At 43.1% G+C, this 25171-nt stretch overlaps 1 protein-coding gene across 1 annotated transcript in view; it reads right to left on the bottom strand.

Moving 5' to 3' along the window:
• LOC121614372 (neurexin-1a-like) overlaps nucleotides 1-25171 on the bottom strand; it is a 247551-nt gene that overhangs the window by 63176 nt on the left and 159204 nt on the right.

A 25171-nucleotide genomic window follows, 5' to 3' on the forward strand; every position in this document is an offset into this window, starting at 1 on the left:
ACAATGAGTGGTTACCACAGCACTGTCTTGATATCACCTGTTTAGCATCCTCTTCCATAATTCATTGCTCAAATAGATGACCTGTGCAGCTCTGGAGCAAAAGTGTGGGAGAGGTTGTGTACTTTGATAAAAATGCAAACAAACAAGGTCATAAATAAGCTGGATCCAGCATTTTCTTCCAATTTCCCTTCTCTCCTTTCGCGGACACTTTTCTTTTTCAATCACTGGGTGACGCATTACCGCAGCAGCCAAAGTAGTTCTTTTGTTCACACCAAGGCAAAACAAAAACAACAACAACAAAACCACTATTTACATTATCTATTTGGGTCAGCCAGTGTGTTCCCCTAACTCATCTTTGCTTAAAAGAATAATACAATTTTTAACTCTCTTGCGTCTTATCCAGTCTAACACTACAAATAACACCTCTGAGACACAGTGGACCTTGAAAGCAGCATTCCCGCAATTTAGTTACTTTCATAAAGTTGGGGGAACGGCCATTAAAAGAAATGGCCAAAATGGATATGGAGATATCCTGACTTTTAGTTTCGGGTGTGGCTCAAGATCTAAAATAACTGATTCCTCCATTTCCCACAAAGCAACTAATTACCATCTTACATTTGTCCTTAGACTTCTTTAAAACTTCAATTTCCAGTTTGCTACATGGACTTCCTGATAACCCTGATGACATCATCACGGTTACTTTTTAAATCATATGAAAATTTCCTCCGACGACACACAAGACAAACTGTTAGTTACTACTGCCTCTTTATGTGAACATTTGAGAGACTATACATTCACTCATGGGCTGTAGATCGACTCTTATTCTTCAAATAAAAAGAGCTATAGGAAAAAAAATGTAATTATGAGTTAGGATAAAATTTGTAATTAACAGAGCTAAGACTGAGGCTTAGACCTATAGTCCTGTTATCTGGCAGGAAAAATAGAATGAAAATGAATGAATGATAATCTGTGTAAAAATGACTGCCCTTTAACGAAAGGTGTATTAGCTGCGTGAGGAAGACGTCATTTATGCGATCGAAGCAGAGTCAACGTGGGCTCTTGCTGCTTTTTCGCTTCTAAAATGCAGTTTTGAAAAAGGCTGGTGTTTTTGGAGTCTTCAACTGATCTTTTATTAAGCACTGAGTGTTTTTGGGTATGATATACTGTACACATTCAATTCAGTGATAACAGAGCAATCCCAGCTGCCATCACCACCACACCCGAACAGAAAATACAGCCTGTCTGAGGCAGTTCAGTTTTGATAATAGAAAATCAGACAGTGCCAAAGCTTCTCAACCATCATTAATCTCCTGCCCCAGCGCCTGACTCACGGGGAGTGACTGGTGATGGAGAGGAGGAGAAGCAGAAGATAGAGCAGAAAGAGAGTCAATGAGAGAAGTGAATTAGAGAGAAAAAGAGGAAGGCAGTTCAAAGTAAGGCTAGAAAGATGAAAAACTCGATTGGAGAAAGGGGAGAAGGTGGGAAAGTATAGAATGGGTGGACTTAGATGGGAGCTAAAGAGAAAAGGAATTCAGGGTATTAAGGCAAACAGCAGGAGCTGGTCTACGGGGAACCGGCTAGACTGAAGGTATAAGGTCGGCCTCATCGCTCCATCAGAGATTACATCGTGTCCAGATGTCTGGTTGTCTACACGTAGATAGCAATCACACACTTCCCAATACCTCCCCCATCACCACCCATTACTCTATCTCTCATCCGCAGACGCCAGCTTCCCAGCTACGCACGTTGCCTCGGTGATGATCCCTGGGCCGTCACGCTGTCACGGAGGTCTCACCTGTCACAGCACATGAGCATTACCTCCCATATTACTAAGTAGGCTTTTTGTGTAGGCAGCTGTGGCTGAAGCAGCCGCTGGCCTGGGCGAGGAAAGGCTGCCATTGATTTGTTGCGCTGAAGGACAGGCTGAGGTTGGAGGCCTGAGGTTGTGGGGCTGAGGCTGCGCCGGCTGTCAGGGTTTAAAGGCTGCTGGAGTTCTGAGACAGCTCACCGTACAGAGGCATTTATCATCAGCAAGGTAACTGGCTTCTCTGAGAGCAACTCAGGCGAAAAATGAACAGCTGCCATGGCGCCGCTCACAAAGACCCCACCATTCTTTCTGCCTTTTCAGCGGGCTCAGTCTCCAGCAACAGGAAACAAATCAGACATATTGTCATTCAAATACGTAACTACTGACAAACAGCCATATTTGTCTAGCTGGAAATGACATATTGAAATGGTGAGCTTCTAAACTGCAAACTGTATGCAGCATGGAAACAAAAATAAAAACAAAAACATTTTCAAACCAAAGTACAGGAATCTGGCATGTGTGTTTTCTGTGTTTGGACCTTTCACAATCTCCAACTTTTTGGATATCTGTCTTTTTGGCAGCATTTTCAGTCTTTTTAAAAATATATAGACATATCCCCAGTATGTAAATTGCTGTCAGAAAGACATTAAATTGCAGATGTAAAAAAAAAAAAAAACAAAAAAAACCCCTCTATAATAGACAATATGCATCATAAAATAGTCTCACTTTAATAGATAAATATAAAGTAAACTAACTTTTGAAAAGGGGGCATTAATTAGAGATGATCATTTCTCCTCAAATCTGATGAGTATGTGATTTGAACAATCCGACTATACGTCAACTGGTTCACGCTCCCACATGTGCAAAATCCATGAAAATGGTATCAGAAGAGCTAACAGCTCCTTGCAACACCTGAACCATAGATTGAAGCACTGTTCTTTATACCTATTCAATTTACAACATGCCAATCAATTAGACGGCTGGTAGAATTGGCCTGCTAGAAATAGACCTTCGCTCCAGCATTTAATGCACACATGCATTCCACTTGAAATTCTAGGATATGAAACTGTTGTATGGTTAGGATGCAGGTGTAGCAGTAATGAAGTATTTGATGAAAAAAGACTGTAAAAGAGAGACTAGTAATCCTTTTTTTTTTAAGTGGATGTTGAGTGTCTGCAATGTTGTGACTATGTATAATAGGAAGAGTATGCCTACTGAAAATTGAGTGTGAGGCTCTTATTTCCTCTTAAGACTTGAAAAAGTGTCTATATAGAGGGTCACACTCTCCAGATTTATGCATTTTTGCTTGTCCTGGATGTTGTTTCAGCCCTTTGTCCTTGTTTTAAATAAGGACATCTCTTCCTCTTTGGTGTGTTGTTTTCATTCAGCAGACTGTGCTTCAGTCTCCTCTGATGCACATCTTGTTAGGTGTTTCATTACAACAAGTGTGTATAGCACTGTATATTACACATTGAGCCTCCTGCACTAAGATTGCTCTCAGTTCTTCAGTACAACAGCATTAGTGAAGTGTGTGTCGTTCTAATCAATCAGGTGTTGGTAACAAGAAACCTATTCTATTACCACAGGAGAACAGTGTGTGTGTGTAGCTACTAGCGCTGCATCCATTGACCTCCCTTGTAAGACAGTAATCAGCATTCCCATATGGTTATTTAACACCTTCAATGAAAAATGTTTATTTTACATGGCAGACACTCCTGCCCCTCCTTGGCAAAATCACATGAATTTCACCTTCCTGATTCTCTGCTATTTTGCCACGGCCTTTACTTTTCTCTCTGTCTATGTCCAGCTCATGGTTTCCATATCTCTGTCTTATTGAAGCTCAAACAGAATGTGGGCCCACTTCCCTGTGCAGCGCAAAGTGTTGGGGAGGGCTGCAGATTAAAAAGCCTTCCCCTGGGTGTGCTCACCAGGCTGTTCAGCACTGCTCGCCAGGGAGATTCACTACATACATTCTCTTTTATGGCCCCTTCCTTATTCATCATAACACAGCTTCAATTTTATTAACTTCTCCAGCCAAGCATACATCTTTCCCTGTGCCATCAGTCTTTTTCTCTCTGTTTCTATCAATACAGCAGCCCTCTCCACCCAGTTCCCCATGACGCTCATAAGCATCACGTCCACAAGTGCATGGTGCTATTTGCTCACATGTATACAGATTTAATACTGGGGAATGCTGAATAAATGGACACATTGTTTTCAACCCAGGCAGGTCTTTATCTTCCTGTTGGATAAGTGTTGTTCTCCAGCTGTGGCTTGCCTCGATAGTGTCTCATAGCTGGCCTCCTGCATAAAATATGCTGAACATGGAAAACAGAGGGACGCCTTTAAACTTCATTTTATGCAAAACTGGAAGAACTGAATACCGTGAATATTGAGTAAAACTGAATGCTGAATTTGGAATGAGGCCGCCCTCTGAGACTGCCCTCTGACAGTACAAATGTCAACACGGAACAACTAACTAACAAAGCCATTATTCCTGTCTTTTTACATGCCAATTAATTTCTTGACCATGCATCTTAATTTGATATGCTAAAACACAACAGTCATTTGATTGCTTGTTGATTCTAAACAAGGTGAATGAACACAGGGAATTGCTTGTATCATTTAAACAGTATACTGCATAATCGGAACAGTAAGGAAATGCAAAACGTCTTTTTCGTGGATGTGGTCACTTATGTATACCGATATTACCGTGCAGTTTTCAATCTTAGGCATACACCAGAGTGCTGATGTGCTATTTCATAGCATTACATAGCATAAGGCATCCAAATTCACAGACTTACAAGACTTAAGGGCCAGTCTATTTTTAGTGCTATTTTTTTATTTTTCTGCCCTTTCCCTAGGCTGTGTAAGCACTATACCAGACACTGCAAGAAAGGCGAATTTCACTGGTCACAGTCTTCCCCGCCACAAGAAACAGGCATATGCCCTTGAACCCAACAGGGAGGTAGCGTGGCAAGACCACGAAAACTGCTGTGATGACTTCAGTAGAGCTTACTTACTGCGGCTGCACTGCGCGCTAAGAAAAAGCAAAAGTGGAAAAGTGGATGCAACATATCCAACCACAGTCTCATGAGAAAGGTGATGGCATGAGGGCCATGTCATGGTGAAAGGCTTTGATGGAGGAGCTTTACCCATTCTGTATCATGAAAAGACTGCCAGGGAGGCAATGGGAGAAGAAAACCGCGAGCGTGTTCCTCAGAAGTATTTAGAGTGAAGAAAATGGACAGTGTTCAAGACTAGGATGTGGATATTTGCTGTGCACTGTATGAGATGAAGCGATGCCTCGCAAAGCAAGTGCTCTCGCTATGTTTATACTTACTGTTTTTAGCCATGATGGCAATGAATTATTCAGTATTGCAACCCTACAGCAAGACAACTGGAAACCAACTGTATCTGATATAAAACGGGATACAAGGTGAAAAGAGAGAAGCTTTGTGTGTGTTCGAATGTGCCAGAATAGTGAACTGTGTCAGATTTAGGATCTGTGTAGTACTATTGATGGTGCAATGAATGTCTTTAGCTGCATGTAGTAACATAAGGAAAGAATGATCAAAATATTAAAACAAACTGCACCTCTTCAGTATTCAGTGTACTTCTAGCTATACTGTACGCATTTCCTTTAAAGCAGAATGAGTATCATATGAGCTGAGCCAATTTAGTGTCAGATTCAGGGTACTACTACAATCTGATACAATCTGGCTGCCATATGTGGAAGTCTTCATCTATAGACTGTGTGGTGGGATGGAGAATATTTATTGTCAGTCAACATGTTGGTGCTTTCGCTATGCCTACTTAGCTTGGCTAAGTACAACAACCAATGTGTATAATCTTGACCTCCATGTAATTGTGTGCAAAACGCTTAGATATTGTTAATGGAGGTTTGTACGCTGCATAAAGATTTGTGTTTGAATATATGTGCCTGAGGTCATTTAGCCAGATAATGACATAGTCTTGTGTATTTGAAATTGTACTTATATTTAATCAAAAGATGTCCATTATTGTGCAAGAAGAAAATTGCACTAATTGGATAACGTCATGCCCTTTATCCTGAAATGGGATAGGAGCTCTGCCTTTTTTATTCAGTTCTTGAATCATGCTAAGCTAAGATGGTTAATATAGTAAAAATGTACCTGCTAAACTCTAGCATGTCACTATTGTCATTGAGAGCCTGTTAGCAATTAAAGCTAGCTAAATCCACAGCTATCCTGAGCAACTGAGCCGCCATAACAACCTTTAAGTGTTCGTCCCGAATGATATAACCTAGTTATCAGGGTGAATGACATTAAGCAGCACATGAACAGAAACAAAACATGCCAAGGATTATGCTCCGCTTCTCATTAGGGATTCATGAGTTGCCAACAGCTATCTTATCCTTAAAAAAGAATTCTACACAAAGACACATTCATCATCAAGGTGCTGTCCAGATCATAATGAGAAAAGCCAAAACAGAGGAGAAACTGTCGTCCTCAGTTGTCCGATTCCCACCATATGCTGCGGCTCCTGTCGGCATACTTGCTGCTTAAGGGAGAGCCAATTTATTTCCCCAGAAGGATGGACTACTTGTGACATTTGGCAATGGAGCATCAGACGATCCATCCAGCTGTTTCAGACACAAACACACACATACAAACACAAGGAGGAGGGGGTGGGGGATTGGGGTCGTCACCACAGAAGCTTTGATCGGCTAAGTAGGCTGATTTACAACTGCTACATTTTAATGTGTAATGATCTGTGGTGGTCTGGATATAACCGGTCCCACCCACCTATGTTCTGGTGTCAGCGCATGTGCACACATGAAAAGTCACACACACACACACACACACACACACAGCCCAAACTGTTGTGTTCCAATATCCTACTGCATCAATTCTTCAAATAAATACTTCCCATTGTTGCTCTCCTCTGTGATACGGCATTTGGTTGAATGGCCCTCACAATATTTACCGTACAGCCAGGATTGTTTCTCAACGCTAGTCAAAGCAACGGGTTGTTTTGCCAGAAGCTATTAGGGAATGATTTGTTCTCACCGTGAAAACACGGGCTTCAAGGATGCCGATTCGAATCACAAAGTACATATGAGAGATTTCCAATTCACTGCATTGTACTGACAAAAGGGCTTCTCCATTCAGTAAGGATGAGGCATAATTACATTTCATTCATTTGGTGCATTGGAAATTGTCGAGCAAATTAGAACTATTTCAGCTGAGGTGCTTTCAGCGTTCCGAACAGAGCATCCATTGCCTGCACAGACACAGTTTTTCTTTTTCATCCGAGCAATTGATACAAATATAATATCAGTTAGCCTCCTATCATAACTCACATTTCCGGATGGTTATTACATTGATTTGACATTTAAACCTATGAATATCAATGGGGTTACATTGCTTTTCTGTGGAAATGACAGCAAAGCATGGGGAGCAATGAACAAAACTGAATGCATCTGCATCCCCAGTGCCGGTTTGTGCACATTTAAATGTCCTGCCGAACACATACCGAAGCATGCAGAAGAGTTGTATCGGCGTGTGTGCAGGGGAGTTGGTGCGCTGCCCTGATGGGAGGGTCACAGGGCTAAAATGAACAGGGAATCAGGAAACAGGGCTACATAAATAATAAAAAGAGATGATCGTGCCAGGCTTCCTGCATGCAAGTCTAATAAAACGCTTCCATTAGCAGAGCCATCCAGGTGTAACATGGCCATGAAGGCTGGATATCCAAGCAGAGGGGAAGCGCTGGAGCCTTGTTATGGCGAGAGCAAATCCAAGCCCACTCTACCGAGCATTAATCCATGTGATGGCTCAATAGACTCTTTATGTCTGTGTGTGTATCTGAGCATGTATTTGTGAGCGTGTGCATATGAGAAAGGGTCGGAGGAGGTAAGTATGTGTGTGGCGCACTTGATTTGCACAGAAATTGCGCCGCTATCAGTGGGTGCTGAAGGCAGGCCTGCACATGCATGTGCTCACATTTCCATACTTAGCTATGGGGCATCCTCTGATGTGATGTAATCACTTTATCATGGTAATGGAAATTGGATTTAATTTTCTCTTTTCAGCGGCTGCACGTTGATTCATCCTCACTTCAGCTCGGAGGGAAAATTGACGGTAACTGATTCCTTGCTGACTGCCCCTCATCCAGTCCATAAGCACAGATCTTATTTGTAGAGGTGGTAAAATTGTGTAATTAAAAACAATAATTCACTACAGGTCGTTATGTGCTGCTAATTAACCTGAGTTGACAGAGTAAGGTGTGTGTGTTTGGGGGGGGGGGGGGGGGGGGGGGGGGGGGGCAGTTACAGCAGATAAACTGCTTTGTAGTCATTACACTGACAATGTGGAGGGCATGTAGGAGTCAGTTATCTTATCTATGTCTCACAGAGTTAGCTGCTTAAAGATTCATAAAAAGATGAAGGACAGACCTGGACTACTGCTGAAAAGCGCATGAAAACCGACTTGCTCCATGGATTTCTACCAGCCCCACAATTATTTGGTTCCCCACAAACATTTCTCCAACAAAAACCCACAACACAAGAGGCTCTTTGGCCACGTTTTACATTGAAACTAGCTGAGAAAAACATCACCTAACAGCTCTCTCTCTCGCACATTCCTACTCCTTCACCCTTCGACAAGGAGCTAGAAGTGCAATTTTGTAAATCCGCCCAGCAGATCAAAGTGCTACCATGTTCTAATGGCTGCCACCCACCCACCAGCCTCTCCTGTGGAAGAGCACCATCAGCAGAGTGCGTCTAAGAAGAGCCAAGACAGCCTGATTAATCTTCTAATAGTTCCAGAGAGAGATAAAGACAGATACTGTAGACGGAGAAGGAACGAGATAGAGAGAGTTGCAACTCGGTTGCACCGTATGTTTCAGTAGAGAAAGTGAAAGGAAGACAGGCGATGGTGGGAAGGCTGATGAAAATGGCTACGTCCTGTCTTTGTTGTGACTCTTACACATTTAAGCCTTTGAAAAAGATAAAGCTCCGCTGCAAGATGGCTGCCTCGCTGCAGCATCATCGCCTGTCCTCCTGCCTGGCTCGTCTCTCTTTGACAAAGTCCTCAGTCTGCTTGACAGGATGATAATAACTATCAAACGGATTCCATAAATATGTGAAATAAAGATCAGAATACAAGATAAAAGGGAAGCTACTGCCAATTCTTTTCTGGAAAAGGGACATGTCTGTGATGGAAAATGTCATCTTTGAGAAGCTGGGGGAATTCAGAAGGCAGACAAATTGAAAGAACAAGAGTGCATAAGACTGACAATTTCACAATTCAGTGGAAGATTGAGCCACTGCCTGAGTACAGCTTGTTCTAACACAATGGACATGATGGGTGTTTAATCCGTTGCATTTACCTGAGTGAAGCAAAACATGATATGTGCTTTACTTTGCCACAAAAAGACAGCAACAAGCCAACAAACCACCAAGTGCACACCTTTTAATCCTCTCACAATAAAACAGCTGGTTTGACGGCACAATGAATCTCTTTCAGCAGGAAAAAACTTCCAAGCGCAATTCACAACCATCAAAGGCGGCGCGTTTGCAAGCGCTCCCTGTCCATCTTGAACACTTGAGGGAATATCACTTGTGAAAGGTTTCAGGCAATAAATATGCAAATGCGTGCGCAGCGTAAGCACCTTCACAATATCATGGAGTCAAGACAAGGTATATGAACACCAGAACATGAAAAATAACTGCTTCGTAAACATGCTTGCATATTACACAGATCACTCCCCCTTTGGTAGCGCTTACATTAATAAATATGATTATATTGGGCACACGGAAAATAGGCATTATGCTTGTTTATGTGCCTTGCATTACCATAATCATTTCTCTCGCTTGTGTTGGATGTCACCCATTATTATACTGGGGAGATGTGACAGAGAATACTTTGACTTGATATCACGGCGCTTCCTCTGGCTCCTTGTGGTCTGAGATAGTGACAAAAGGAGGAGTGGGATAGATTGAGATTAAAGACTCGAACAGATACCAGAGGTAGCCCGGCGCTGGTACCGGACTCGATAGCCGGCAGACTTTTTCTATACAAACCACCCACGTTTTTCATGCCCATGTTACAGAGTTGAGCAATTACATAACTAGATGTGGGAGTTCCCTCGCAATGAACCCACAACATAACAACAGCCATGGCAGGCTGCATGTTTTGTTTGCAGGTCAGTGTTGGTTGCGAGGGCCTCACGTGCCGCCTGCCATCTGACCTTTCCTGAATTCAGCAGGTCAAGAATGTACTTTATCCGTAAAGTCTGCTTATTTGTCCTGGAGCACCACGTCATCATTTCCCGTAGTTTCCTCGCCTCTCACTCGTTCTCTGGTTAAAACCAGCATTTATAGTACCAGTGCAGGGCTGTGTTTGCCAGCATTTAGTCGGTATTTATGGTAAAAATGCTCAGAACTATTTGGTATTTGGTGCAGGTTCCAGTGTTCGCACCTGATGTGTCACTACAGGATCGATTGTTTGGCCATAATGAGCACACAATCAACACGCTCGCTGTTTGGAAAGCAGCAACCGGACCTGATACAGTCGATGCAATTCAATTTACAGAAAATGTTATAATTCTGAGCACTGCTCACTTTTTCAACCAATTTTCACTATACTCTCACAGCAAGTGGTACCACCTGGGTTAGAAAAAAAAACAAACATTGCTTTCTATAAGCATGCCAGCAGTCAGAAAACATTGACAGCGTGAGCGCTGCATCGCAGCTGGGTTCCACTGAAAACTTAAGAGGAACAATAATGAAAGTGCACACTAGACTTTTGATTCCCAAATCAAGCTTTGGGTTTGAGTTATGACCTGTCCCATTCAAGGCAGGAGTATAAAGCACTGTATTGAAAGGTCCCTCTACCTGACAAACCGGAGAACTGCTATGAGTGACTGCCTTTTCCGTTTGTCTATGACAGCGTCTGTCTTCATTCAGCGCTCTTAAATTGGCTTCGGAGCCAATTGGAAATGGTTCTTTTATTATACACCTCCCATAACTCCCCCTCTCATCAAAGCAGGGCCATCTTTTATCTTGAAGATGACGTTTCCATTAGGGTCTGCCAACCTCTTACTGCTGCTCTGTGAGTTGTGGTGCTGGGGGAGAGCATTGTTAACCAACACAACATCAACAGGATCTCACTGGCTGGGGCGTGCGCAACCCTCGGCCGTGGCGAGGCAGTTCATCAGATGACTGCTCACCCAGAACACACACAGGAGCAGGCACATAGACACACACGGCGTCTTCCTATCTCTCCCACCCTCTTTTACTCTCTTTCTCTGTCATTCTTATACGCGCACACACGCACACACGCACACACAAACACAAAGATTCACAGATCTGACAAAGTCAGACAACAGAGACGCAGGAAAAAAGACAGCGTTTGGCCAAAGGGAGCGTGCCTGTCAGCTCTTCCTCACCAGTTTCAGTGTTTCATCAAAGGTATGAGAAGCCCATAAGGTTCAGCTGCCAATCTGGCAACACTTTCCGTCCCCAAACACAGAACTGGGGCTTTTTCAAAGACTGACGCCTGATGGCTCCCTCCCCTCCATGTTACTGTCTTCATTAACTTTGTCTCCAGACGCAACTCACGTAGGCAGTCGGGCCTTGGTTTTAGAAATTAGCACCAGGATACACACAGAACTAGGGCACGTTTCGCTCTCTACCATGTTTTAAGGCTTGCGTGTTAGCCAGGCCCGGCGACATTGTTGGTGCTAACGAGGACACGGCCGTGCCCGGTGTGTGTGGGTCGGTAGAGACATACGCTCCGGCCCCACTCTGGGAGTTTTAATTAGATCTACATTATCAGACTGTCTGTCCACATTGGCCCTATCGGCGACTGTTTGGATGCTTCATAAATCATCAGTCTAAGTGATTGCTAAAGATCTGTATTCTGTCCGGACTGCATGTGAAGCATTTCATCTGCATGAGGGCAATATCTAGCCCTCACATTTATAAAACTGAAATGTCACTTCTCCCTCTGGTTAATCTTCTTACGCTGCCGCTTATGTTTTGTTTTCATTTCTCCCTTTCCATTTTATTTCCTCTCAGCCGCACTTGTATTAATTTCTTGAGGTGGCTGGGGTAAATCAGCCTTTCCTCCATCATGATCGCATCAGGCCCAACTCCTTGACCTTTGCGCCTTGCTGTAAATGTCAGCTTTCTTTATGAGGCCTGTGATGACTTTATTGAACAATTCACACTCACACCCACCCACCCGCACGCGCACACACACGTGTTCAGTCCACACATGCATGAGCACCCCGCCATGGGATCTGTCCTTCACAGCCAGCTATAACTCTGATTTCTAGGTGTCTACTGAAAATTCATGGTCCTCAGGGCTGGCGGGCAGCATGAGAGTGGCTGCCCACCATCCTCAACAGAACCACCACAAATAAATCAAGATTTCATGGGGATTGAAATGGCTTCCTGCTAAAAGCCTTATAGACCTGCCAGGCTTTACAGAAGGTCTGTCCTGTAATTGTAGTCATTGTCTATCTAAAACTTAAACAAGCACCCATTATCAGAATGGAAAACATGGTATTATAAACAACACTGGGCAGTGAAGTGTAGTAAAGTCCTTCCACATTGTTTCTGTCTCCTATATTACAGCCTGAATCAAAACGGGCCAACAGCGTGTCATAAAAATTGGGCCAACGCAACTCTCTCCATATGCTCCAGTACTGATCTGATCTTGGGCCGTTCCTGACTCAGCGTTCTTCCGGAGTTGTGGTTTATAACGGGGGGAGTGATCGGGCCAGGGTGGCAAGCACTACTGCCACAATGATAAATGTTGCGCATTAGAACTGTCTGGAGCTGTGCGCCCATGCTGGCCTGTAACTCCGCCTAGTGGAGCACAGAGCTGAGGGAGGCAAGAGGATGCAGGTGTGACATGCTGTTCCTGAACACCTCCTTTTTTAAAATCTTCTTGTCACTCTCGCTGTTGACTGAAATGCGAGAAATCTGAATAAAGGCTGATGAAAAAAGCCACGTGATTGGACCGGTAACGTGCCTCAACCTCCACGCCGGGAGTCTGCACAAAGTTAGATCTTACATTCATGCATGACTATCTCCTGAGCAGAAAAAGGTCACACACACTGAGTAACTTCCAACAGTATGGAGTACACACACTCATACATAAATACTGGTGTATATCCGAGTGTCTGAGGGCCACAGAGGCGGCAACAAATGGTCACAGAGGTCCTGAAGACCGGGCTGTACCTGACAGCCAGTCAGTAGTTTTCCCAATACACAGAAAACACAGAAACAACGCATATACAAGTAGGACAGAGAGGAGCTCCTGTGCGTGTTCATGCATGCTCGTGTCCTTTTCCAGACTTAATCCTACCACCTCCCTCATTTCATCTTATCCTCCTCATCCCCTTGTGCCAACACCAGGCTTTTCCTTTAATGAAATGTTTGGGTCCTTACACAGTCCTTACTCTTTATCTTTTCAGTTCTATCCTTTCTCTTTCCTCCAACTTATCTTCAGTCTTTCCCTCCTTCATTGTCTTTGGGCTTTTATCAGTCATCTTGCAGGGAAAGGTAATAAAAGGCCAACATATTGAGGGAGCCTTGCTCAGCTTTGTCATTTTGTTCTCTCGCACCCTCCTTTTTGTCTTTTATTTGTGTTTGTGGTGGCAGACCTTATCAGGGAGATGGGCGTGAGATAAGCCCTCTCTGGTTCTTTGTGGTGAAATAATACGACAGGCTGATAAAGCCTGGTGGTTGAGTAGTTCACTGCTGCTTTTCTCCTCCTGCCACTACCTTTTCCTCTTCCCAGGGAGTGCTTCCAAGTCCCCAGTGGGGCTGAGAGTTATCAAACCTTTCTGTCAGGTTCCACCTTTGACAAAATGTCAACCCCCCTCCTTTGACACATGCAACTCCATGTCAGTGCTCACTTTGGTAGTGAAAACTGTTGATGAGAATAATCTGATGCTTGCATGTCTTGCAAGATGAAAGCTGATTTTACCCACTCTGCAACTGTGATTCTGACTTTAGGCTCCTGCTGCCATTCACATTCACAACATCCACTGTTTTTTTCTTGTAGATTTTTATCAAATAAATTAGAAGCTGTGGTAATTATCAACCTGTTGCATCTGCATCGAACTTTTGGTGACAGGCTGACGTCAATTTATAAAACTAAACAAACATCCAGAGATGCAAACAATTAAAGGTCTGGATGCACACAAAAACTTTTCCCTACCATCTGTTTTACTACTGAAGGAGTCACAAGTTCCTGGCCCGTGCCATTACTTTGTCTCTAATCTACAGCATCTATTAAGATTTCATGAAGTGGTAATGATTATACAATTACTTCCAGCTTGGAAATACCATAATAATGGCCGCGATGACCAAGGTTTGCGAGTTTATAGAGTGGATGTTTATGGATTAAAAAAAACACACAGACAAGCTGACTGGCTGACCATCGATTTTGTTGCTATTGACTAAAGGAGGGTGGTGGACGACACTGGCGGTCAATAACAGTTATATTTTCATATAAATAAGAACGGCTCTCTGGCCTGTAATTGCCTCAAAAATGACTACATGGGTGAAAAAGAGGGCACAGAGGAACATGGTATTGATTACAAAGGTGTCTTTTCTGAGACTGTGAAAAATGAGACAGCATCTGGATGACATGTCCACCCCACAGGATTGTATCTCCTTGGAGTGTAACACCTAAACATGTTTTCATTTTCGGAGGCTTGACTGCTTACGTGTCACTTGATTTTCCCCGGAGTTCAAACCATCCAAAGCGAGGCTTACAATATGCGACACCTGCATGACCTATAACAACCCTCAGCTATACAGTGTACTGTGTAGATGTTTTGACTTTATACTTGATCAGACATTATAATGCTTCAGTGGTGGAGGCAGATTAAAACTTTGACTTCGCGTGTTAGGCTCAGTCTGGATCCAGCAGAGACCGCGAATTCCCACAACAATTTTCTACATCTTTTATAGCAGCTCCTTGTCAGACACGGGGCTATTTCACAAAATGCACTGGTGAATTAAAGAGTTAAGGAGAAGCAGATACCTCAAGCATAACTGATTTATTAGGCCAAGTGGAGGGAGGAGACGCAGAGAAGAAAATGAATTAGGCCTCACGTGCACTTTTAATTACTCTTGTCAAGGTGTTTGCTTCGCCCTTCTGGGAAAAGCAAACCAAACCATCACTCATACCAACTACTTAGAGGACCCGAAGAATGAGCCATAAAGTTTAACACCTCGTCTATGGTGCAACATTTACTGCAACATAAACAAAACCGAACCTTCTCCCCGCAACATCTCTTCTCGTCTGAGATAAAGCGCGCTGTATGGTTGATAAACTGAGCAGAATGAGGCCACAGATCCGAGGGTGCTCTTCTCACCTCGTGCGCTCACCTGAGGGACAGAGGAGGACAAAGGAACAACATGTGCCTGTCTGTTTGATCTCCCTGTACGAGGTGCACCGCACATGTAGGCTGCTGACACGTCATGGACTGTTTGCTCTTGCACAGGCAGCACTGCTGGCCTTCACTGCACAGCTCTTATTATAGCAGGGAGAAACATTTTCAGGGGCATGTGCACACACACACACACACATGCATGTGCACACACACCCACCCTATTCCTTTGATGAGGCTGTGGAATAAGCTATCTATGACCAGAGGCTCTGTTAGAGTGCTTGGCTGCAATGTAACTCTCTTATAGCTGAGAGACAAGACACTGGCCAGACAGTCTGCCCTCAGAGCAATAAGGATGAAGAAAATACACAGGAGTCTTGCAATATTTAACTTGAATGTCAAGTGCAGCTCAGTGTATAATTGGAGTTAAAATCTCTGTGTTCATCAGTTGGACCTGAGTAATATTGACTGAAAGCTATGGAGGATATAGGGAGGGTCACTAAATCCATTATTCATAAACAGGGGACAAGAGGAGGGTGAGTGTTTCTGCTGACAATGTGGTTGCTCTCAGAGAAGCCAAGAGACATTTTAAGAGCGGATACAGTTCCCCACCTCACCAAACGCAGTCAAGATTTGTTTCAGTTGTGCTGATTTTATTGTGTCGATACCATACGATACATATGTCTTGCCTCTCAATCTGTATCATCGTGCTGCTCATTCACTCTTAATGTTTCATGAGTCTGTGCGGTTTTTGGGTGAAAGCAGACTGTAACAATAGAGCGTCGTTTTCTTGTTCCAGGCAGACACGCAGGGCAAGAGACTCTTCAAAAAACAATAAAACAAAAGGAAACTGAAATAAAGAACAGAAGATAATAATGAAATAAAACAAAAGGAACGGAAAATAAATAAAATGAGATGACAACACAAAAGGAACGTGAAATAAAGATAATTAGATAATAATAAAGTGAAACAAAAGGAAATTGAAATGAAGAAAATTAGATAATACATAAGTCAGGGACTGACGTTAACCGAGTTAGGCCACCAACAGCGCACACCGATTCGCCCACTGTGGCACGCTGCAAAATGTTTCCAAAGCAGCGCATAATTAAAAACAGCATGCTTGTATGTGTATTATATTTTAAACAGGCTTCGATGGAAAGCACAAGGGGCTGCAGATGAGAGCAGTGCAGCAGTGGAAAAGGTAATTAAGTTGACCAGAACAAGGCGAGCCGTCTGTTTAATATTTCATGCAGCCCCACACAAAGAACTGTGGACGCCATCAACAACAGGGCACCAACAACAATTATGGAATAATTAGCTGAGAAGCACCCTGGAAGATTTTTTCTTTGCCAGGGATATGTGTAAGTAATTGTATAAGTAATTTCAGACTTGGCCTGGTCCAAATTGACTTTGCTCTGTGCTCGACCCTGGTAAACACCAGCAGGCGGACTTGGCAGACAGTGAATGTGTGGTAGCATTTCTGAAAGTGCATGCAAACTTACATACAGTATGCGTTCAAGAACTTTCTGCTGGGTTTTGCAGGAAACTTTGCTTTGGTGTAAAAGTCAAACTGAGATTTGAATCCTCACTTTTTGTGCAATGATGCTACAGCTGTTGTGCATATTTCTCCAGTTTTCAAGAGGATAAAACCAGTTTTGGACATATTTATGGAGGCAGCTTTTAAGCTTTGAGCCTCTGTGTGGGTGTCTCCCACGAGAGCTGTTCACTGATATCTTGTGTTGCTTTGCATTCACCTTTAAGTTTGCGCTTCAGCGGGAAAATGGAAGCTTGCATGCTGCGCTAAAACGTTTCCACTCAGAGAGTGGAGGCTAGGCAAAGGAAAAGTGGAAGCTTGATAGCCTAGCCTGCTAATGTTAGCAACGATACCCACGAGACGTTAACTGTGTTGTCGTTGGAACTGAAGTGATATCGTGGACTATTTTTATGGCCCTTCCCCAAAGACAATAAACCAACCCCCAAACCTATCCCCCTAACCCAATTACAAGTATCTACATGGTCAGTAAAAAACAATACAAGCCTCCAGCACTAATGTAGGGGGTGCAATCACTGAAAAACTTGTTTTTAATATGACCATTATAGGAATATGACCCAAATAACTGTCGATTACACACATATACCATATACAGTAAGTATATAAACACTGAGCTCATATAAGATGATTTCTTAGCAAAATTAATTTTAATCTTAGTTGAACTTTAATTAGGTCTTTAATATTGCATGCGTTTGTGGAAACCTGACACGGGAAAAAAAAAAGTATTAAAATTTTAAAGACATGATGATATTGCGAGTGATTCAAGAGCAAACGTGCTCCATGTGTGTTAGTTGGGGGACGCTGTACTTCAGCTCTCTGCAATGGAGCGAGAAAGAGTGAGACTATTTTTATCCCACCCTGAAGGCTGGGGCAGCTGTGTCAAAAGTCAACAACTATGGTGACTCCATGCTGTGCCGCTCCAGTCCCAAACGCACACAAACCCACTCTCTCTTCCGCAGTCATGCCTACACATGTATCAACATACTGACATTTGACTTTTAATATCTGAAATTAAGACCGCATACGATTAAGGAATGCTTAAAATGTGAGCGGTGGAGGAAGCAGATGAGGACTTATTTACACGGACGTGTCCCAGCAGGACACAGAATCCAAACTCAATACATCCTTCGAACTCTAATAACAAATAGAATGTCAACGCTCTTAACCTTGTAACCCAGAAAAAAAAAAAAAAAAAAAGCGAACACATGCCTGACAGTGTAACATTGACGATGAAATCAGATTTACCCCATGTTAGCCATGGCAATATTGCTCTGTATGAGGCCAGCCCATAACGTATTGATGTACAGCTTTGAGAATGACAAGCTGTACTCACTGTGATTTGTTACACTAATAAAAGTGAAGACACATTATTGTCCTGCCCTCTCAAATACACATACACACACATCTTCCTCTGCCTCGCTCTCTCGGTCTCACACACAAACACACACGCGCTCATTCCTCTTCATGGACCACTTGGCTTTGTAGTGGCAAAGAGCTTGAACAAATTGAGAAATGATTGGAATTGAAAGATGAGTAATGGTGATTCTAGCGCTGTCCCTTCTCAATATGGAGATGATGAGATTTGATTCTTTGAGGTCAGGTACATCATCCGAGCCGAGCGGCTGCCCCGTCTATGACTAAAAGAGATAGGAGGCCATTCACTCTCACATGTGGGCTTTTTGCCACTATCGCTCACTGTTGACATAAAATCAATGCTATATTTACCAGCGTTACAATGCTATTACTACTATTCATCGCCACTTAAACAAGCTCGGCTGCTGTATGTTAACCATATGAGGAGCATACGTTAAAGGAGTTCAGGAGTGCTGGCCCGTCTCGCCGCTACCTCCTCCCCCCTTCATGTACTGTATGTGTGGCTGAATTAAAACAGAAGGACTAAATGAGGTCAATGAAGCTCCCCCCATCCATTCCTTTCACTTCTATCTCCTCATCATGGTCAGCTATTAACTCACCATTACAGTGCCATTAGCCTTGCTTTGCCACATACTGCACTGCAAACTGCCAAACATACTGAGGAGCAAATGGCAGTTCTGGATTCGCAGACACTCAGCGAAACGAGGGGAAAGCAGGGAAAGAGGGAAATGGCATCTGGCTGTGAATTTAAATGTGGCGGAGCCGGCTAGAGCGGGCAGGTTCGCTAATATGCACCGTTGACACACATGCAGCGATAATTGCAAGTATTTTTGGATTAATTGATCCCACAAAAGGCAGCAGAGGTGAAAAGGGGGAAGAAAATATTACAATTTTTCTTAAAAGGCAGACTGAGGAAAACGAGGCAAACAAAGTGTTCCAATAGAAGAAAAATAAAAAACAGACTTGGGCACCTTCCCATCCACGCCATGTCTACTGATGATCCTCAAATTACACGCTCTGTTGCTTTCAGACCTTTTGACGAAAGTGGAGAAGGTTGGCTGCGCCGCCTGTCTTAAGTTATCGTCCCAGTGAGCCGGGGGAAACTCCAGAAGTAAGAGTGACTTGTGTCAGCACAAACCATGGAAAGTCAAATCACTTGTGAGATGGATGTGTTTACTCCGACCCTCTGCTCATTAGAGCATGACAGTTCAATGATGAATAATGTCACGGGGAACAAATCTGTGTTTGGACACTGTTTCTTTAATGCCAGAAAACTTCAGCTGGGCTTTTTTTTTTTTTTTCGGTGAGCCTTTCATATTTCATGTAGCAAAGAAGCAGTGTGGGACTTTTCGTTTAGTTTAGCTTGTTGTTTAGTTTGTTTTTGTCCTGAAACATTAAATACTGATCGTTGTGAAACATACTTTTGGCTTTGCCCACAGATGAGCTCTATTCTGGCCCTCCATTGCAGACATGAATTATGGCTGGTTTTGTTAAGCTGTGCGCAGTATTTCTGCAGGCAGTCACAGGGAAGAAGTGATCTGACGTGTGTGTTGTGCACCCGGATGTGATCGGCACTGATGACACGAACAAAATAAAATGAATTTCATGCAACATAATGATTTACACACTGTTGCACACAACACAGCCACTGTGTTTCTTTTCGCTAATGACAGACAGTTGACTTCATGAACAAAAAGATCTAATTTCAGCGTTGAGCTGGGACGTGTTTTACTGTTTGTTAATGCTGAAAGTAATGTACTGGAGGAACGGCCACCGCATCCACGCCCACTCCCAACTCCCCTGCCCCGAATTTCACCCGTTCTCATGCCTGCTTTTAGTTTCTCCCACTCGTCTCACACAATCACTTTCACACACTGGAGTTTTGAGCAAATTCAGTGGAGATGCGTGTTGCAATTTCAAATTGGAAATAACATGCTCTCTTTAGTTTTGAATCTGCATCACCATGGCACTAAAAAGCACCACCCCAGTCCTATACTGGGATTGTTACCATAGCAACAGCTGATGAAGTAATGTCTAGAAAAAGTGGGTTTCCAAACTGTGAGGTGACAACTGTTCAAACAAAACAATAACACCCAACAAATGAAAAATATTCTGAAATGCTCAGCTGAAGGTGTAATCAAACACTTTCTGCGCCCACGTAGAGGTTAACACCTGCATGTTTTTAGCTGCACCTTCTTTCCATTTATAGGAGAGGTGAACATACTGTATTTCAGCAATAATATGGCATCCGTCAGTCGCTCTACAGGTCTGCTAACAACTGATTGATGCGCCTTGACCAAGCAAACAGCACAGGAAAGCTGTATACCAGTGAATCCTGGGGGTATTGCATGCAGGTCTGTTCCATGCGTGTGTGCACAGCGAGCATGAGAGGTAATTACTGGGGCTGAGACCTTAACAGGAGTAGTGGATGAGAATAAGATCCCTTCCCTGGGCAGGTGTTTTAATAAGAGTATGGGGGATAGCGTGACACTGGTTCTCTCCTGAGACCTGCAGCACCTCTCCCAGGTAACAATGTCACCTGTAGCATCAAATCAACCAATACAGTAGTCACTTAATGAAGCATGCGATTGTGCACAATTGCAACTTCAACAGTAAGGTGGACTCCAAAAACACATAAAAGATGACATTTTCTTTCTTGCAAATGGAGACACTCAGACAGTGGGCCTGGTAGTCTCTCTTCTCGAGCCATTTTACATGATTAATAGGGTAGAGAGCAGAAGTTGAAACTGCAATTAAAGGTGTCTTCCATCAGAAGAAGAACCCCCTTTCTGGTAGTCAGCTAAAGGAGGACCGGGGGGAGCAATGCTCCACCAGAGAAGTCATTATTTCTCCACCATCCCCTCTGCTCTATGGAATACATTAAATTCACAGTGTCGCTGTCTTAGCCAGAGTGCCTTCATTGCTTGTTTTTTTAAAGGGATGCATGCAATTAGAAGAAGGGAAAGAAGAAAGTGCTTGGAATAGTCCCCAACCCCCACGCAGAGATTGAGTACCAGCACAAAACAAGCTCAGTGGGCCCCGAGGGGCCCCTGCCTGAGACTGAGGAGAGCCTGTGATAGTCACTGTCACCGCTGCTCATTGACAACAAAAAAGGAAGAAAACAACTGCAAAGCCTCAATTTCACTGAGTAAATGGCTTCCTAAAAATGTACAGATGGATTTCCAATAACAGACACCCTCCCTTGTTTGGGCGGAAAAATAAGTGATACTTCCTTTGTGGGGGATAAAACACCTTACCAGCATCAAAGTAAAAATCTACCTTCACTTTAATATTCTGTGGTGAAATTATACAGGCATTGCATAGTAAAATGTAATATCATGTTTAACAGAGAAGGTACCTCACACCCACATCTTATCAACTTTGTTCCAATTCTTGTTCTATATGGATTATTCTGCTGCAAAGAACAAGGATCATTACATCCGTAATTCCCTGTTTTGCATAATGTCATTGTGAATATTTCCCTGGATTTGACTTTCAGCTACAGAGCAGTTAATTATATATAGATTACTTAGATACTTTGCCAGGGCACACAGGCATGTACAGACAAGTCTTACATCCACGTGGGATGCTTGTCCAAGTGGCCTCATGAATATGCTTCACCTTTGAGAAAGTGAGAGGGATTGCGGGGAATCATCATAATTGGAGAAGCAGCAGAGGCATTATTATGAATCCAGTCCTCCTTCCTTGTGAGCTACAGTAATGAGCCTGAGGAAAGTGATTGTCGTACATTTGACGGTTCACTGACTTCACAGTCATTGTCTTTATCTGCGATAGAAAAGGGAGGCGGGGGAAGGATCACAACTCCTTTGAGGTGCATTTAAATCATAGTCTCCACATATTACTCAGAAAAATTCCCTCTTGAGAGTGTGAGCTGAGATGGCGTCCTTCAAGCCCCGCTGGGTTTCCTGTCATCATGAAATGGGAGCAGGAGATTAGGGTGGGGCGGGGGTGGGGGTGGTTGGGTGGGTGGGTGTAGAGGATGGAGATGGAGGGCGGTAAATACTGAAATCTGGTTTAATCCCATCGCGTACAGCTGAAGATACACTCCTCCTAAGACGTTTGTGTTCAGAGCGGGGGTAACTGAAAGGAATGAGGGGAATACCGCTGGGAATCAGCCGTATAATACGTTGTTTGGAAAGTATGCATCTCTGAATGAACTAACAGCTCCAAAACTGCTTTATACATATTCAGTAATGGCAATGAACAGTCTGTCACACTTATCTCAGGTGGATGCTTATTTTACCATAAAAAACATAAAACCATTTGGCCAAGGTGAGCAAAACCAACTTGCTCCGAACGTTCTAATAAATTAGGCCACACAGTCATTATATTGCAATATTATTTCATATTCCAGTGCAAGCCACTAAGGGCACAGTTCGACCAGATAAGGTTTTTGCAGGTGACTGGCTGAGTGCTGCTGTTCTTGCATAAGAAACGCATCAAAGTGGCAATTTTGCACAGCTCATTGTGTTTAATGGAGTGCTGTAAAACACGTCCTTTCCAGTGTAATTAATGAGGAGAAGACAGAAGCGTGAAACACATATCTAGGGGGTTTGTATCAGTATACTAAATTCATAATATATTGTGATTTAATTTGCTGCTATTCTTCCATTTGGCTGCAGCACAAAGCGTAGAAAATATCCCTTATGACGACTAAACTAAACTAAATCAGTTCTAATTTTTTGAAATACAACAAGTCTTTCAAAACACACTTTAAACATAACGACAAGTTTGTCAGTCATCATTTTATGTTATTTGATAGACCATGTTAACGTGGTGCTTCATTTAAAAATAATATTTGGCAAAGCGCTGCTGAATCCTTGCAATGCACAGGATAGAAATCTTGTAATACATTTCCAGATTTTTGATGTTTGTTACTTGTGTATTCTACAGCCTTGTTGCTCATCTTAAATAACTAGATGAACAAAAACCAAGAGCATGACCTCCGTGCCCCCCGTTCATGCCTCTTCTCTGTCTCTTTAAAACTCCTTTTCTCTCACGCTTTTCTCATTTTCTCATGAAATGCAACATTTCACAAAGCCCCCAGATTAATGCGCAGAAATAAATAAATAAGGGGAAGCATTCAGAGCGACTGCTGATGCGAGAGGAGAGGGGATTCTCACAACCCACTGCCCCTGCTGTAAGAACATGCCTTATCAACACTTTCGCCCTGTAAAATGTCAATGGAATGCTTCACATTTCATCAACAAGGCTGCGCCTGCATCTGCTGTAAGCTGCATGATCTCTCTGGCTTGTTGTACCACGTGAGACGCTCCTGCTTTCCCCCGTCGCTCCAGCTCAGGTCTGTAACCTCTAACAGTCATCGCTCGTCCATGGTAAACATGAAAGCTCGTACTGAGACTTATTAGAGACGTTTCCGCTGTAACGTGGCCAGTGTCTTCTCTATGTGCTATGGCCTCATGCAGACATGGACCCGCCCCACCCCCAGGCCACAACGTGGGCGCTAAACTTGCGTCATATTAATTCATTTCTGTTTATCATGTTAAAACTCAAAACATTTGAACTGTAGACATAAAAGATAAAAAAAAAGGGAGAAAACACAAAAAAACACACATTTTTGCCATTTCTGGGAGGTTCAGCATGAACACTTGCCTGCTGCAACACTTCTAAAGGTAAGCCATGCCTTTAACTCACTTTAAAATGCCAGCCTCGGCTTTTATGATTTATTCGGTAACAGTGGAATATGTAGTCCGTTTCAAATGATTGTCTAATGACGTGGACAACACAGTGTGTGTGTGTGTGTGTGTGTGTGAGTGTGCTTGAAAGGGTTAGTGTGTTGGCTGGTGATGGCAAACTTGTATTATCAATCATGTACATCATAGATTGAATTCTCCAGCTCAATCTATGAGGTAAAGGGGCTTTCAAGGTGTCCACGTGCTACAGCTCGCGAGCAAGTGTGCAGTGCACCGGCAGTATTTCTAGGAATTCACAGTTACCTCTGGTCACAAGGGACTGGATGGGAATTAACTACATAATATTTAAATGAATTGCAAAAGTGTGTGAATTGCTCAGAAATAAGATAGCAAGTGTGCGTAATGTATTAGTAAGTGGGCAAATTTGTATGTATATTAATTCAGTGCTGCATCGGAATGAGCTACCTAGCAAAGCCCTGTTGTGCCATTTAATTTAAAGAGGAATCCTGTCTATGCAAATTGGTGGAGAAGACATTTTTCATCACTCACATGAAAATGGTGCATAAAGGAAATCTCGCCCGTTTTATCCCCGTTCAGGTGTTTCATGCGGGTGGACAGGAGCCCAGAAAGCTGCAGAGGGTCGTAGTGGAGCATTTGCACATCTGTCCTTTTACACCCACATTCCAATTTATGTCCTTTTGAACATCTTGTTTTCGTCCCTGCGTGGCATTTGGTGATGAATGGCGTGCATGAAAAAGGTTGTATCCTTTTAAATCACCCGCTTACTCCTGGATTAAAACTAGCGGCTAAAAATCACTTGGCCCTGAGGCTTAGGGAGAAAAAAACGTGGCAAAAAAGCAATTCCATGCGGAGCGAGTACGGAGGTGTCTCATAAGAACAACATCACGGCTGCTTTGTGTCCTCAGGACAGGCCTGCTTATGTCACTACGTGCTTACTGTATGTGTGATGTTGGTGTGTGGGCAGCTGGGTTGAGGCAAACTTCAAGACCAATTTCATGTTTATGCGTGTGTGATGGTCTGTTGTGTGTGTGTGTGTGTGTACTGTATACGTGTGAATGCTCCTGTATTCTCCTGGCCAGCAGGAGTGCTGTCATGCACATGTATATGTATTTTGAGCTGGATGTGTGCATGCCCACCACTGCTTACATGTACATGTGTATTAATGTTAACAATAAACCACTTGATGCAGTAAGTTTTCTATAGTGAAATCTGAAACTTGTATGGAAATAATATTAAAGCAGAATCAACAATAGTATCCATTTAATTAAGGATATTTATATCTTATGTTATTTCCAGCACCTTTCACTTGTTATGTTTAGCAGGTGAGGGCACACAGTCATG

This window comes from Chelmon rostratus, chromosome 11 (assembly GCF_017976325.1).
Source record: "Chelmon rostratus isolate fCheRos1 chromosome 11, fCheRos1.pri, whole genome shotgun sequence".
Lineage (NCBI taxonomy): Eukaryota > Metazoa > Chordata > Actinopteri > Chaetodontiformes > Chaetodontidae > Chelmon > Chelmon rostratus.